Consider the following 10,989-nt stretch of genomic DNA (forward strand, 5'->3'; position numbering starts at 1 on the left):
ATAGTCGTCTTGTCAGCGATTTTGGGGTTTATTTCCACCATTTGGTCGTTTTTGGAGCTTTTTGAAGAGGATTGAATAGGGATTCAAGGGGAATCACATGGAGGTAAGATTTATGGACTTTATACTCATTTCTTATGTGAATTATACCTAATTAATCATGGAATTTAAGCCTAGTATTGAAGAACTAGGGTTTGTAATTGGAGAACTAAAATTTGGGATTTGAGGGGCCATTTGAAGTTCGATTTTGATGTTCTTGGTATGTATAGACTCGTGAGAGGATGAGGATTCTGTTGATGTGACTTTTATCGGATTTCGAGACATGGGCTCGGGGGTCGGGTTTGAGCAATTTCGGGATTTTTTATGCAAATTGGATATTTTCGAGTGGGCTTTGTTCCCTTAGCATATTTTAATAGTTATGTACTGATTGTGGCCAGATTTGTAGTATTCAGAGGTCGATTCGTGAGGGAAAAGGCATCGCAGGCTAGAGTTTGGACTGGATCGAGGTAAGTAACGATTGTAAATGATGTACTGAGTGTTTGAAACCCCGAATTTCACATCATTGTGCTACATTGATGTGATGCACACGCTAGATGACGAGCGTGGAGTCGTGTACCGTTGGGGATTGTGACTTGGTCCGTCCCGTACGACTGTTAAGTCGTGTATTTGATTTGAAATCTTATGATATTCCATATTGTAGAGATTGATATTATATTTTGGGTTGTATGACATGTTTGGGGCCTTGTGTCAACCTGTTGAGACCCTTAGGGGCATTTTTACTATTTTTCCTCACTCTATTTGTTTTGAAAGTATATCTTCAGTCATGATTTACCAGTTTATTGTTTAAATCTGGTTTTTTTCACTTTAATTCTTAAAATGTGAAAACTGTTTGGGCTGAGTTCCCTGTTTTACTGATGGTTCGAGTGATCGTGAGGTTGATGACTGAGATAGACCGAGGGTCTGATTGTGAGGGTATTGACTATGATAGACCGAGGGTCTGATTATGAGGTTAATGACTAAGATAGACCGAGGGTCTGATGGTGAGGTTAATGATTGAGAGAGGCCGAAGGACTAGTTGTGAGGATTATATATTTATGGATCGGGCTGCACGCCGCAACAATATATGTATATATATATATATATATATATATATATATATATATATATATATATATATATATATATATATATATATATATATATATATATATATACATATGTAGTGAATGTATAAAAATTGATTCATAAGTTGTGCTAACTTATGACTTTTTTTAACTCTATGTATCAAGTTTGTGTTGTTTTTAAGGATCTATTATCTCTAAGTCGAGGGTCTCCCTGAAATATCCTCTCTATCCCTTCGGGGTAGGGGTAAGGTCTGCGTACACTCTACCCTTCCCAGACCCCACTAGTGGGATCCTACAGGGTTATTGTTTGTTTTTGTTTATGAACGTGATTTGCTTGAATTGAAACATATCTTCGAACTATTGATTTTTTTATGATTTCCTGAACTAAAACATGAATTCTCGAGATTTACTTGATAAAGGAATAATGAACATGAATGAATCGGCTATTATGCCGTGATTAATAAAAAGACACACATGATAAACACAAAACTTGTTTGGACTTGTATGGGAAATCTGTTTGGGCCTGTATGCGCGATTTACTTGGGCCTGTATGGATAATGGAACTGATCCTTGGTTGGCAATGGTACCAGACCTGTATCGGCAAAGACACGAGCCTTGATTGACGGCGATTTATCCAGTCATGTATGGGCAACAACATGAGCCTTGATTGGCAGCGATTTATTTGGGCATGTATGGGCATGATGTGATATCTGAACATGATGAATGGGAAGCCTAGTATCTCATTATCTTTGATTTTTTCTGAGCACTTGATTTACTGCACTTATTTGTTTCATTATTACTGCTTCATTCTATACTTTGTACTTACTTTATTTATATGAGAACTTGCTCCTTGACATTCACTAAGTACTAGTACTTGGACATACTACAATTGTTTTTGATGCTATGTTAGGCAACAAAGTAGAGCAGGTACAGGCAAATCGAGAGGGCTAGGAGTACTTGTTGCTTTCAAGTTGTTGGTGAGCCCACATCCTTGTTTGTGGGGCTCCTATGAGTCCTTTACTAATTCTTAATAGTTTCACGTTGTGTCCTAAGTAATATTTTTTTTTCTTAGAAGCTTCATTTACAATGGTCATACTGTGAAAAGTATTTTGCAAGTCATTGCTTAGTTTGTTTTCAAGATTTTTGAATTATCAAATTTAACTAAGATTAATGTATTTAGACATAATTTTATTATGCTTAATGTTTAATGATTTATCAACTGAACAAGGGGCAAGTGTCGTAACATCCATCTTATAAGGTGCTTTCGGTACGGTTCCTTAGCATCAGATGCCTATTGCGCCAATGTCGGCTTTGGGGGGTAACAAGCTTGGTAATGGAGCTCTAGGATTGTATGTGGAGCTATGTCTACCGAGGTACTCTTGATGCAGACTGGCCAACTATATGGATGAATGACTACCAGGACATTATAGGTGTTTCTTACTCTTCTTGATTCTATATTGTACTGTAGAGATTGAACTTCTCTTTAAGATCATTTTGACATATGCAAAAATATTATAGACTTGTGATGCAGCTGCTAAACAAGTGAGCATTGTGAACTTTGGTACTATGCAGTGCATATTGGTTGTAATACATAGTGTGATGGATGATGCAAAGTCGCTTGGCATTTGATAGTAGGTGTTTGGTGTATATATGATGATTGTAGGGTATGGTTGTTGATGTTTTTGACACATGTATAAGGAAAATGGGAATGTCCTAATTACAGGAAAAGTTTTGCAGAAATCTTGGTATACCTTAAGATGGATAAGGTTTCCAAAGCGATAGTCACAACCTTAACCAAGAAACAAAGGGGATGTAGTAGCTAAAAGATGAGATAGTGATGGGTAGAAGCATGTAGCTGAGTGCCGTTGATTTGTCAGGTGTGTATAAATGTGTATACAGTTAAAACCGGGCTCGCCCTTTATGTGGCTAATCGAGACTGGAACAAGATAGGTCAAGGTTCGACCTCATGCTATATCGAACCATGGTGCAAAGTTAGATTGTCGAGCTCATATACCGAGCAAGATAGAGATCGAGCAAGATCGAGGGAAACTTACCGAGCCAAATAACGGAAGGCCGAAATATCCAAAGTCGGGCCAGAATCGCGGTGGAAATCCCGACACATATCAAGAAGAGGTCGATTAATTACCTAATCATGAGATTTCTTACCTCATATAGAACTGTATCAAGAGTAGGACTTCCTTACTATATAAAGGGGGTCTGATCATTTGTAAAGGACATCATATTTACACAATACAAAGCAATATTCTGCTATTTTCTAGCTTTCATAATCTTCTTACTCTTTTCATACATTAGTTGAAATATCTTTTTGTTCAAGGTTGACTGAACTCGAGGACCAAGACTATTCAATTCACGTGGTTTGCATTTATTCTTTTATCGTCAATTTCAATATTAACACTACAAGAAAAAGGCTTTTTAGGGACCAACATTTAGCGACGAGGTACGAATCTGGTCCCTAGAAGTACACTAGTAAGGACAAGAAATTCACTAGTCCTTAAATCTCTATTTTTTCATTGAAATATTAAAGAGAAATAAAATTAGTCCTGATATATGGTCCTTATTTAGGCCTATTTTCCGCGCGAGAAAGTGGTGCCACACTAAATTGGAATAAAACATAAAAAAGAATTTACTCTAACTTTTAAGAAAACCTAATCTGCCGATTTTTCTCAAGGCTCATCTCCCTCACTCCTTAAAGACGTATAAACCCTGAATCTCTCCTAAAACTCCATATGTGAAGGTACATGTACTGAAACTAAATCAATATTTTTCTTCTATCTCTCTTAAGATAGGTCATCTAATCTCATTTTTTTGCAGATTTGGGGAGAATATCAAACTGAAAATCTAGTACTCATATCCATCACAAGTAAGCACAATTTCTTTCTCTGTATATCTTTTGAGTTAACCTTTGTTTAATATTTCTCAATAACCCATTTTTGCAGGTTTTTGAAATCTTGATTTTTTTTTTGGTAGTAATTGGTTTGCTACTACTCAATATTTTTTTTACAATTAGTTATTTTTCAGATTACATTTTCTTCGGTGTCCCTTTTTGAATTTTTTATAGAAGCCTATGCTTTGTTTGGTGTTTGTTCTTCAAATTTGTTCTTCCTCTACTATGGTTCTCTATTTTTAGATATTGTTTCTGTGTAACTATAATATTATTTGATATTCTGTAATAATAGCAATTATATGCGGATTCTCATGGCTTCTATATACAATGAAACAGCTATGGGAAATATTGATCATTGGTCAGCTTGCACGTCTTTCATTACTTGTTGGCATTTGGTATTGTAAAGATTTAACTTTTATACAGGGAGTGCAAATAATTGTTGCAGTATCAATGTAATTTAACGTGTTCCGCCCATGTGGGTGCAACACCCGTTATCTTTGGTTTAAAGTATGGGTATTGTGTAGTAAATTAATGATAATCACAATATTGAACAATGAGCACCCACAAAACTTGTTTGAGGCACAATTTTCCGATTGAAAAAGTTCTTTTTTGTCGATTCTTTCCTGTTTCCCTTTTTATTATTTTTTTTACCTTCCTTGTACTATTTCACTCTTATTTTTTCCTTTGTTAATTTATTTTCTTTCTTACTTTTGATCGGTTTATTACTGAAAAATGAAGCATTCACCGTTCAAAAATAGCATCTAATTTATGTTGTAATGATAACCTTAGTACATTTTTCTGGTTAAATTTTAACATTATTTTCTAATAACAGTACACCTATAAATATATATGGGTCAATCTAAGTTAAAGGCAATGGAGCACCCATTACTTTAAAAACTTGGATTCGCCACTGATTAGGCAGCAGTGTAGTTGCAATTCCAGAACCCATTAAATCACCTCCAAGAATTGCAACCTTTTTTATGCGTCGTGGTACTAATCCTAAGTAAGTCACCCCAGGTACCTGTTTGTGTGAGAAAAAAGAGCTCGCAGAATCAAGAGGTCAGATTCATTGTTTAATGTTATAAGTATCAAATTATGCTGTAATCAATAATCATAGCCTAACATATTCGACCAACAATACAACTGTTGCACATATCATATACTATAGGCTATGCAACTGAAAAGTCTAGTAAGCGAAAACATAGCTTCAATTAGGTTTGGTATTGCAGTCATACAACGCCATCTAGTGTTGTATAAGCTTAGCATTATCAAACATTGGGTCCATTACAGCATTACTCAGATTAGAAGTTTCTCCTCAGATCAATACTTTGCAGGAACATTCTAACTCTCAAGGATTTGTGCAATTGTTTATTTTTTATATAAGAAATCATATCTTTACTTCATTTTGTTTAGATTGTCTATGGGTGAATTTTCATTGGAGCCTTGTTGTTGTAGCATTTAAATTATTCTTGGTTCCTTTTGGTTTTTCAGTGCTCTTATCTTAATTCAGGAAACTTTCTTCTTTATGTTAAGCAGAGATGAAGAAAATATGTGTATTTGGATATTAGTATTGCATCTCATTGCAATTCTTAGTCATGTTATGAGATATCTTTTGCATACCACAATTACTTAAAGTTTGTCATAATGATAAAAATAATTGAGAATTCGTGTTCTGTATTTGAGGTTATTAGAATAGAATTATGGTATCTATTTTTCTAGATAGAGTAATGTGCATACCATGTTACTTCTGTATAACAGTTATGGTCTTAATTTCTTAGTGCATTTGTACTAGGCAATGAGTCACGATAGCAGAGAAATGGCAATCAAGTCCTTTTGTTATATTTCTAGTCGAGTCATGATAATATTGCTTATATAATACAAAATTTAGAATTCGGGCTTCTTCCTCCTTACCCAGTTCGTTTTTCCTAAAAGATTATGTGCATCTTAGAGTATTTTCATTATCCTTTATATTTTTTCTAATATGATTCTTATGTAATCTCAAAGGTTATGGCACCTAGTAAGCAGTGAATGCAAGTTGTCGATAGACTTGATGAAGCCTACTTAAATGGGGTGCAAACTTTTTTGAATTATGCTTTTAGAAGAACAGGAGAAATGTGTGAAATACCATGTCCATGTGTCAAATACTATAACACAACTTTATGAACACGTGAGATTGTAGCTGCACATTTAAAGTATATGGAATAATTCAAAATTATACTTTTTGGTATCATCATGGAGAAGTTTTAGGTGAACCACAATCTGAATGTGAAGATGAAGATGATGACGAAGTAGAGGAGTGTGAGAGTGATGATGAAATACGAGAAATTTTGAGTGATTTATATCCTAATATTGATGGAGGCACTATGGACATTAGTTCTGATAACTTCCTTGAAGAAGAACCGAATATTGAAGCAAAAAACTTTTATGGCTTATTGGAGGATTTTGAGAAACCACTATATCAAAATTCTAAATGTTCAAAGCTTTCTACTTTGATTAAATTGCTTCACATAAAAAGTATTGGTCGTTGGAGTAATGAGTCATTTACAATGTTATTAAAAATGTTAAAGGATGAATTATTGCCTGATGGAACTAACTGGCCAGGTTCATATTATGAGGCAACGAAGGTAATTCGAGATCTCGGGCTTTCTTAACAAAAGATTGATGCTTGTAAAAATAATTGCATGTTATTTATGAAAGAGGATAAACTGCTTGAATCGTGCAAAGTTTGTGGGGCGTCCACATGGAAATTGGATAAACATAGCGGGGAAACAAGGAATAAAAATGGTAAAAAGGTAGCATCAAAGACTTTACGCTATTTTCCATTAAAGTCTAGGCTTCAGAGGTTGTTCATGTCTTCAAAGATATCTTCTCTAATGACATGGCATCAAGATAAAAGAGTTGATGATGGAACGATGAGGCACCCAACTGATTCAATAGCGTGGAAGTCTTTTGATGAACTTCATCCCTCATTTGCAGCCGAGCCTCATAATGTTCGACTTAGACTTGCTAGTGATAGGTTTCAACCATTTCAAAGTTCAAAAACCCCATATAACATTTGCTTGTGGTACTTATTCCTTATAATTTACCACCTTGGTTGTATATGAAGCAAGAAAATTTTATTTTGTCAATGCTTATTCCAGGTCCAGATAGTCCTGGAGATGAATTGTTGTTTATCTTCAACCTTTGATAGACGAATTGAAGGAGCTATGGTAAATTGGTATTGAGACCTTTGATGCATCAACCAAACAAAATTTTAAGTTGTACGCTTCATTGTTATGGACCATCAATGACTTTCCAGCATATGAAAATTTATCTGGATGGAGCACAAAAGGAAAATTGGCATGCCCGTGTTGTAACAAAGACACTTGCTCAATTAGAATGGCTAATAGTAAGAAGCAATGTTTTATGGGTCATCGGCGTTACCTTTCTCTAAATCATAAATGGAGGAATGATAAGGAGTCTTTTGATGGAACAAAAGAGCGTTCTGGTACTGAGATACTTAATCAAGTACAAGATCTTGAAGGGCTACAATTAACAAAGGATCCAAAGAAACGGATCAAAATATCACATGATGCTCGAAAGGATAATTGGAACAAGAAGAGTATTTTTTTTTGAACTTCCGTATTGGAAATCTCTTTTATTGCGACATAATTTAGATGTTATGCATATTGAGAAAAATATATGTGATAACATTATGGGGACTATCATGAATTCCAAAGGAAAGACCAAGGGCACAATTAAAACTCGACTAGATTTACGAGAAATGAAGATTAGGCCGGAATTGCACCCAATCAAAAAAGGGGAAAATACGAAGTTTCAATGGCATGTTACACATTGTCTCTTGAAGAAAAGCACAAGTTATGCCTTTTCTTAAAGAATTTAAAAGTCCCAGATGAATTTTCATCTAATATTTATCAATGTATGAATATGAAAGATCACAAGATTTCTGGCTTAAAGAGTCATGATTGTCATGTTCTTCTACAGTACCTGCTTCCACTTGCACTTCGTGGTATGTTGTCCGAAGAAGTGTGTGAACCACTTATTGAGTTATCTTTATTTATTAATGTCCTAGGATCAAAGGAGTTAAGGAGGGAAGAGCTGGAGCAAATTGAAGCCCAAATTCCTCTAACTCTTTGCAAGTTAGAAAGAGTATTCCCTCCTTCATTTTTCGATGTCATGGTGCACTTGCCTATTCATTTAGCGAATGAAGCTAAGATTGCTGGGCCTATTCATTACCGGTGGATGTATCCTGTGGAGCGATGACTATATTTTTTGAATTCTCTTATTGGTAATAGAGCTTGTCCAGAAGGGTCTATTGCAGAAGGATACATTGCAACTGAATGCATGACCTTATGCTCAAGGTATCTGCGTAAAATTGATACAAAGTCCAATCGGCCTGGACGAAATTATGATGGTAGTTTAAAGAATTCTGCTGGAGATTTATCTCTATTTTGTCAACCTGGAAAAACTTTAGGGGCTGGAAAACAAAAGGAGCTTGAAGCAAATGAATTGGAACAGGAACATATATACATATTGAAGAATTGCGATGAAGTTCTACCATATCTCGAGTGTGAAAAACTGTATTTCATATCATTTTGTTCACTCCATATTTTCTTTAGGATTATTTCTCCTTTCGTATGACATTTGTAGTTGATCTAAATTTTGTAGAGAGTTTGCACAAATTCATGTCGATAATCTTCAACACTTGTCCGATGCAGAATGGAACAAACAATTTATTGAGTGGTTTAAAGATAGGGTGAGGTAATAGGTAGACTTTAAACATGAAAATTTAATATTGTATTACTTATACTAAAGTGTTCAATTTATCTTGTTGATAGGTCACATAATTGCATAAAGGAGATAATAGTAAGATCATGAAAGATTTACTCTCACTTTCATGTTGTCCGACCGGATATGTGAGACGTTATAATGGCTACATTGTTAATGGGTACAGATTTCATGTAGAAGATCATGATAATCAGTTAAAGACTAAAAATTGTGAGGTAGTAGTAGTTGGTGCGACTGATAAAGATAGCGAGAACCTTGATTACTATAGAGTTTTGACTGATATACTTGAATTGCAATTCATCCCTGGTAGAAGACTGATTTTATTTATATGTAATTGGTTTGATGTGTATGATAAAATAAAAGAAGTTAAACAAGATGAATATGAATTTATAAGTGTTAATTGAGGGAGATTTTTAAAAACAAATGAGCCTTTTATATTAGCGGACCAAGCATCTCAAGTATTTTATGCTAATGACAATTCCAATAAGGGTTGGCGTGTGGTGAGGAAGACGAAACATCGTGATTCTTATAAGATTGTGCAACAAATAGATGATAGTATTGTAGATTCAGAAAATCCTTCACAAAATAAACGAAAAAGAACGGATAAGATAAAAATCTCTTTATGTATTAATATATTAACTGTTTTACTTTCTGGTTGCATGATTTTTTTGTCTATACATTATTTTTATTATGTTATTCTTATTTTGGTTTTTTCTGATTGTTTTATAGGCCTAACATGAAAAGATCAAAGCTTGAAATGGAGGTTGGATCCACTGCGAAGGCGGCCAAATATGGATTCCTTCCACCAGGTGCTCTAGCAAAGGGACGAGGGCAAAGGCTTAGATCAATGTGCTCTTTAGGGGCGTTTGGAAATGAGGTGGAATCCTTCCATTCAAATGCTTTTCTTACTGCTCAAAATATGTCTAAACCTTTTACTGGTGAAGGAAGTCAAAATATGTTAATATCTTCTAATGGTACAAGATCAAATTCTCTCCCATCTGTTGGTTAAGGAATGCAAGCAACAAAGAAAAACTCCCTAGTTCCTGAAAAAGTAGTTCCTGAAAAAGAGCAAATGCAAACTAATTTTTCATTGCCTCCATCTGCTGATATTTTATTACCTGCATATACAAAGAAAAACTCATTTGTTTCTTGGAAAGATCAAATGCAAACTGAGACTCCATTTCCTCCACCCACTGATCAAGTTATGCAAACAGTTGAAACATGATTGGTTTGACAAATCTATGATTATAAATTTACTTGACACATACAATAGTTTTAGATATTACTAAATCGTGCAATGCAGGTTCAGGTACTACTGAAAAGGTAAAAAAATTCGAGGAAGGAACAAGTGTAAAGAAGTTGCATCACTTGAAGTTGGAGAAAAGTTGAAAGTGACATTTTACAATAATCGAACTGTTGGAAAGAATAGCACTCTATTTTCGAGGCAATTGGGAATAATAGTTCGTGATCGTAATATGTGTCCGTTGGGAGTATCATCATGGGATGATATTAAAGAAGAAAAGATAAATCACATGTGGGCAGCTATTGTGGTAACAAATGTGTCCAATTTCCTCAAAGGTCGAATTAAGATCTGAGTTACGTTCAGCTCTAGAGCATAATCAATCATTGCAGAATCGATTGTCTACTGTAGAAGATGAGGTGAAAGAACTCAAGGAACTAAAAGGATTTTTCTTAAGTCAACACTCTAATGTCCAGCCTCCGGTTGCTCAACATGCTAATGTTCAGCCTTCGGCGTCACCATATCAGGAGAATGACCATTGTTGAACATACCAACTTAGTAACAACTTACTCATTTCAATTATTTTTTAGTTAATAAATATTTGAATGCAATATTGTTGCAACTAGTAAAACTCTGTTGCAACTAGTGTGTTACTTGGCTTAAAAGATGTGTTTTGTTTGCAACTAATACTGAGATTGCTGCAACTAGTCTCAACTATACTATTACAACTTGTAAGACTACTCTCAATGGGTGAACATCTTATAATTAGACTGCTGCAATAAAATACTTAAAGTGTTAGTAAGTTTCATGCTACTATAATAGCTAAAGAACAGCTTTTTAAAGCTGAAAAATCTCCAAGTAATATTCCATTTAACTAGTTGATCAATGAGTATGGTATTGTTACTTATATGGTATTGCATTGAAAAGTGGGGTGG

General features: G+C 34.7%; 2 long non-coding RNA genes across 2 annotated transcripts; both read left to right on the forward strand.

Moving 5' to 3' along the window:
* The first annotated feature begins 3,736 nt into the window (after positions 1 to 3,736).
* On the forward strand, positions 3,737 to 9,683 carry LOC107787515 (uncharacterized). Its single transcript, XR_001648426.2, has 3 exons — positions 3,737 to 3,876; positions 3,954 to 4,002; positions 9,544 to 9,683. It is a non-coding gene; the product is annotated as an uncharacterized LOC107787515 (long non-coding RNA).
* Positions 9,684 to 9,728: 45 nt separating this feature from the next.
* On the forward strand, positions 9,729 to 10,786 carry LOC142166341 (uncharacterized). Its single transcript, XR_012696690.1, has 2 exons — positions 9,729 to 10,364; positions 10,447 to 10,786. It is a non-coding gene; the product is annotated as an uncharacterized LOC142166341 (long non-coding RNA).
* Positions 10,787 to 10,989: the final 203 nt, after the last annotated feature.

Source organism: Nicotiana tabacum, chromosome 11 (genome assembly GCF_000715075.1).
Source record: "Nicotiana tabacum cultivar K326 chromosome 11, ASM71507v2, whole genome shotgun sequence".
NCBI lineage: Eukaryota > Viridiplantae > Streptophyta > Magnoliopsida > Solanales > Solanaceae > Nicotiana > Nicotiana tabacum.